Source organism: Nerophis ophidion, linkage group LG25 (assembly GCF_033978795.1).
Source record: "Nerophis ophidion isolate RoL-2023_Sa linkage group LG25, RoL_Noph_v1.0, whole genome shotgun sequence".
NCBI lineage: Eukaryota > Metazoa > Chordata > Actinopteri > Syngnathiformes > Syngnathidae > Nerophis > Nerophis ophidion.
The window spans coordinates 29,590,079-29,597,253 of record NC_084635.1 but is presented as its reverse complement, the minus strand read 5'-3'; positions in this window follow the sequence as shown (position 1 = coordinate 29,597,253).

The window sequence follows — 7,175 nt, the reverse complement described above, 5'->3', positions numbered from 1 at the left end:
TGTAAAGTCATAAATCATGCAGATATTTTTATGTATCTCCTGTAAGTAAGGATGTGCGGATAGGACTAGCATTTACAGGTCAGGGATGTTGAAGTACGATGATAATCCCTTATGATCGCTCATTTATTAACAGAAATTAGCGGCATAGACCACTCTTGACAGTTTACTATTAACTTTTGAGTGTTAGAAAATAAATAAATGTCTTAAATGGACAACTACTTTTGAAGAGTAAAACATACACAGAGAATGTCTGCATTTTGAAAGCGACAATAAGGAATTGTTCTCTAATTAAAATTAAATATCATTATATTAATAATTGTTTGTATTGCCATATAGTGTCTCCTTTTAAGTCTGAAATATAACAAGTAAAACATCAATACAATCTTTTTTTCCAATATTTGTTGATATCCTCTGCTTTTTTTAGGTTAAGGTTGCGAGGAAGACTCAAAACACTGACAATAAATTCATAAAATCACAACTAATTTAGGAGTTATTTGAAAAAAAAAAAAAAAGTCCCTAAATATCGCAGCTTTCCAAAACATCTGCATCAAATTCAGGGATTTTAGGCCGTGACTATTGCAAACAAATTCAGTAAAAAACGGCAGGCAGTAAAAATCCTGGTGCAATATTTTGGTACCTGGGTCGCGCGTGACGTCACACCCAGTTGCCGACACAGATGCCTTTTTGCATCATTTTACAAAATACATATGCCTGGAACAGTGGGGCTTACGCGAGTCAGCACCACGGAGAGCAACACGGCTATCTTAAAAGTCCATCAATAGCACACAAAGGAGTTAAAGGGGAACATTATCACAATTTCAAAAGGGTTAAAAACAATAAAAATCACTTCCTAGTGGCTTGTTGTATTTTTTGAAGTTTTTTTCAAAATTTTACCGGTCCCCGAATATCCCTAAAAAAAGCTTTAAATTGCTTGATTTTCGCTATTTGCGGTGCGACTGTCCATTTTCCTGTGACGTCATATAGTGCTGCCAATGTAAACAAACAACGGCAAATAGCACAACAAGATATAGCGACATTAGCTCGGATTCAGACTTGGATTTCCGCGACTTAAGCGATTTAACAGATTATGCATGTATTGAAACGGATGGTTGGAGTATGAAAGTATTGAAGAAGAAACTGAAGCTATTGAGCGAATAGCTATTGACGCTATTCATAGCCATAGCATGGCCGAATAGCTGCGTTAGCATCGCCGGTAAAATGTGCGGACCAAACGATCGGGACTTTCGCATCTCGTGACACTGGAGCAACTTAAATCCTTCGATTGGTAAGTGTTTTTTTCGCATTAACTGTGGGTGGAAGGAAACGCAATATAGTTGCAAATGTATCTGCAGGTTATCCATACATCTCTGTGCCATGTCTGCTTTAGCACCGCTGGTAAATAGCATGTTAGCATCGATTAGCGTAGCATGTTAGCATCGATTAGCTGGCAGTCAACATCAACAAAACTCACCTTTGTGAATTTGTTGACTTTATAGTTGCAAATGCATCTGCAGGTTATCCATACATCTCTGTGCCATGTTTGTCATCCCCGGAAAATGTGGAGACACACCGGCACTTTCAATGGGGGTCTGGCGGGAGACATTTTCGCATCTTCGGTGCAACTTGAATCCCTCCCTGTTAGTGTTGTTACACCCTCCAACAACACACCGACGAGGCATGATGTCTCCAAGGTTCCAAAAAATAGTCGAAAAAACGGAAAATAACAGAGCTGAGACCCGGTGTTTGTAATGTGAAAATGAAAATGGCGGCTGTATTACCTCGGTGACGTCACGTTCTCACGTCATCGCAAAAAGAGCGATAAACAGAAAGGAGTTTAATTCGCCAAAATTCACCCATTTAGAGTTCGGAAAAATCGGTTAAAAAAATGTATGGTCTTTTTTCTGCACCATGAAGGTATATATTGACACTTACATAGGTCTGGTGATAATGTTCCCCTTTAAGACAAACCAAGAAAACAACAAAAACATTAGTTTCCGTGGCCCCGACTAAAAAAACACAAATTCAAAGCAGTTCAGCACCACAGGTAATGACCGCATCCTTTTCACACCCATGTAGAGCACAGTACACTAGAACCTTCTATCAGTAGCGATACAGTAGGGGTGTCCAAACTATATGACTTGAGGGCCACATTGGGCTAAAATAATTTGGTCGGGGGCCAAATGCCAACTGTATGCAAAGTTACTATATATATATATATATATATATATATATATTTTTTTTTTTAATACATACATACATATACACATTTTTACATATGGATATATATATAAATATATACATACATATACACACATACACACACACACACACACACATATATATATATGTATATATATATATATATATATATATATATATATATATATATATGTATATATATTTTTTTATGTGTTCTTTCTAAAATAAAAAAACATAAAAGTACAAAAGTAATTTTTTGGTCCGTCCTTTCTAAAATAAAAGAAAGTAAACACATTTTTAATTAAAAGTAATAATGATAATAAGATATATAATGTTGTTGTAATTTTAGAAAGGACAAATAATTTATATACACATAAATATATATATAATTATTTATTTTATTTATTTTTGTATTTATGTTTTTTATATTATTTTTTAATCTGTTCTTTCTAAAAAAAAAAAAAGTTAAAAAAAATATTTAAAAAATGTTTATATTTTTTAATCCGTCCTTTCTAATCAATTTTCTACCGCGTGTTACTCTCGGTGTCTCCTAAATCATATTGTCTAAAAATGCATTATCTCATCAATAACGTGACAATATCGCGCTCGTCCGGTAAGTAGGCAAGGATTATTTATATATATACTGAATATATATATATATATATATATATATATAATGTTTATGTATAATGGTTTACCTGTATGTCATCTTTTTTTTGTAAGGGGCGCTGGAAGCCGGCAGACCCGACAGCGATCCTGTTCTGTCTTCCTGTAATGTTTGTCTGATCTTGAATGGGATTGTGCTGAAAATTGTAATTTTCCTGAAGGAACTCTCCTGACGGAATAAATAAAGTACTATCTATCTATATATATATATATATATATATATATATATATATATATATATATATATATATATATATATATATATATATATATATATATATATATATATATGTCCATCCATTCATTTTTTTTACGCTTGTCCCTTATATATATATATATATATATATATATATATATATATATGTATATATAAAAAAAAAAAAAAAATATATATATATATATATATATATATATATATATAGATAGATAGATAGATAGTACTTTATTTATTCCGTCAGGAGAGTTCCTTCAGGAAAATTACAATATATATATATATAACAAATATAACACACTCATAAACATACACAGCCGGGCCAAATTATTTTAACCCAATGCGACCCCTGATTCAAAAAGTTTTGGGGACCCCTACACTAAACGGTAAAAAAATATAATAATGAAAAACAATTCCGGACTCTGGGTAGTAAGCTCAACTATTTGAGTGTCCATATGGACATTTCAAATAGTTTCAGGCTGGATGTGTTGGTCTCTGCTGGCTTGGAGTTGAAACTTCCAAAGCACAATCAACTGGCGAGCCAATAAAGAGCTCTCTTAGCGCTGTTCAGTCATTATTGAAATGGGTTTGATCTGCGGTTTGGCTGCCTTACTGTGCTGCTCCTCACAGCGGCGTGTGATTGATGTGTTGCTTAGTTATCTCTCGGATAAGAAAACTCTGGCAGATCACAATACTTAATTCAACGAGAGACTTTTTATTTACCTCTGCCAAGGAAGTTATATTCTCACCTGTGTGCGTTTGTTTATTTGCTGGTCAGTTTTTTTTACCAACGCCAGAGTGGGAAACTGGCTGTCTTGTCACATATACAAAACCAGTGAAGTTGGCACGTTGTCCATCCATCCATTTTCTACCAATTTTGCCTTTTGGGATCGCGGGGGATGCCGCAGCTGAGATAATCATCGGGCGGATGAGTTGCAAATCCTTTTCAACTTATATTCAATTGAAAAGGCTGCATAGAAAAGATACTCAACGTTAAAACTAAGAAACGACCCAATTTCAAAGGTCAAATCAGCTTCTCAATCAGACATTGAATAAACGTTGTCAAAAGCATGTTGTTTCAATGTTGTATATAGTGTTGTAGCATATTGGTTGAGAAATGACCAAAATTCAATGGTCAAATCATTGTCACAACCTGACATTGATTAAACGTCCACAAAAAGCATGTTGTTTCAATTGTGTATTTGTGTTGTAGAAAATAAGTTGGGAAATAACCAAAATTCTACAGTCAAATCAACGTCACAACATGACATTGAATAAACGTTGTCAAAAGTATGTTGTTTCAACGTTGTATTTGTGTTGTAGAATATTGGTTAGGAAAATTACCAAAATTCAATGGTCAAATCAATGTCTCAACCTGACATTGGATAAACGTCAAAAGCATGTTGTTTTAACGTTGTATTTGTGTTGTCAAATTTTGACTTGACCACAATTCAATGGCCAAATCAACGTCAGAACCCGACATTGATGAAACATCTTCAAAATGAATGGTGGTTCAACGTTAGGTTTGAGTTGTAAGAATATTGGTTAGGAAATGACCAAAATTCAAAGGTTTAATCAATGTCAGAACCCAACATTGATGAAATGTCGTCAAAAAGCATGTTGTTTTAACGTTGTATTTGTGTTGTAGAATATTGGTTCGGAAAATGTCCAAAATTCAATGGTCAAATCAACGTCTCAACCTGACATTGGATAAACGTCAAAAGCGTGTTGTTTCAACCTTGTATATGTGTTGTAGAATTTTGACTTGAAGAAAATTCAATGGTCAAATTAACATTGATGAAACGTCCTCAAAAATAATGTTTCAACGTTAGGTTTGAGTTGGATTATGGTTAGGACCTAATTCAACATGTTCTCAACATTGTTTTAAAGTCGTGTTCCTGCTGGGATTCTGCCCACGAAAATAATAAACAAAACCCTTGAAAAAAGGGCAGCCTTGACCAAAATTCAATGGTCAAAGCAAAGTCAGAACCCAACATTGATGAAATGTCGTCAAAAAGCATGTTGTTACAACGTTGTATTTGTGTTGTCGAATTCTGACTTGACCAAAATTCAATGGACAAATCAACGTCAGAACCCGACATTGATGAAACGTTGTCAAAAAGCATGTTGTTTCAACGTTGTATTTGTGTTGTACAGTATTGGTAGGGAAATGACAAAAATTCAATGGTGACGTGCAACCTGACATTGAATAAATGTTATCAAACGCAAGTTGTTTCAACGTTGTGATTGTATTGTCAAATTTTGACTTAACCAAAATTCAATGGATGGATCGATTAATAGAAATCAACGGCAGAACCCAACATTGATGAAACGTTATCAAAAAGCATGTTGTTTCAACGTTTTATTTGTGTTGTAGAATATTGGTTGAGAAATGACCAAAATTCAATGGTCAAATCAACGTCTCACCCTGAGATTGGATAAACATCAAAAGCATGTTGTTATAATGTTGTATTCGTGTTGTTGAATTTTGACTTGAACAAAATTTTATGGTCAAATCAACGTCAGAACCCGACATTGATGAAACGTCATCAAAAAGCATGTTGTTTAAATGTTGTATTTGTGTTGTAGAATATTGGTAGGGAAATGACCAAAATTCAATGGTGACGTGCAACCTGACATTGAATAAACATTGTCGAACTCGGGTTGTTTTAATGTTGTATTTGTGTTGTACAAAATTGGTTAGGAAAATGTCCAAAATTCAATGGTCAAGTTAACGTCTCAACCTGACATTGGATAAACGTCAAAAGCCCGTTGTTTTAATATTGTATTTGTGGTGTCGAATTTCGACTTGACCAAAATTCAATGGTCAAATCAACGTCAGAACCCAACATTGATGAAACGTCGTCAAAAAGCATGTTGTTTCAACGTTGTATTTGTGTTGTAGAATATTTGTAGGGAAATGACCAAAATTCAATGGTGACGTGCAACCTGACATTGATTAAATGTTGTCAAATGCGGGTTATTTCAACGTTGTAATTGTGTTGTCAAATTTTGACTTGACCAAAAATCAATGGAAGGATGGATGGAAATCGACGCCAGAACCCAACATTGATGAAACGTTATCAAAAAGCATGTTGTTTCAACGTTTTATTTGTGTTGTAGAATATTGGTTGGGAAATTACCAAAGTTCAATGGTCAAATCAACGTCTCAACCTGAGATTGGATAAACATCAAAATCATGTTGTTTCAACGTTGTATTTGTGTTGTCGAATTTTGACTTGACCAAAATTCAATGGTGAAATCAACGTCAGAACCCGGCATTGATGAAAGGTCGTCAAAAACCATGTTGTTTCAACGTTGTATTTGTGTTGTAGAATATTTGTAGGGAAATGACCAAAATTCAATGGTGACGTGCAACCTGACATTGAAAAAATGTTGTCAAACACGGGTTGTTTAAACGTTGTAATTGTGTTGTCAAATTTTGACTTGACCAAAATTCAACGGATAGATGGATGGATGGAAATCAACATCAGAACCCAACAATTGATGAAACCTTGTCAAAAAGCATGTTGTTTCAACGTTTTATTTGTGTTGTAGAATATTGGTTGGGAAATGACCAAAGTTCAATGTTCAAATCAACGTCTCAACCTGAGATTGGATAAACATCAAAAGCATGTTGTTTCAACCTTGTATTTGTGTTGTTGAATTTTGACTTGACCAAAATTCAATGGTCAAATCAACGTCAGAATCCAACATTGATAAAACGTTGTCAAAAGGCATGTTGTTTCAATGTTGTATTTGTGTTGTAGAATATTGGTAGGGAAATGACCAAAATTAAATGGTGACGTGCAACCTGACATTGAATAAATGTTGTCAAACGCAGGTTGTTTCAACGTTGTAATTGTGTTGTCAAATTTTGACTTGACCAAAATTCAATGGATGGATGGATGGAAATCAACATCAGAACCCAACAATTGATGAAACCTTGTCAAAAAGCATGTTGTTTCAACGTTTTATTTGTGTTGTAGAATATTGGTTGAGAAATGACCACAGTTCAATGTTCAAATCAACGTCTCAACCTGAGATTGGATAAACATCAAAAGCATGTTGTTTCAACCTTGTATTTGTGTTGTTGAAT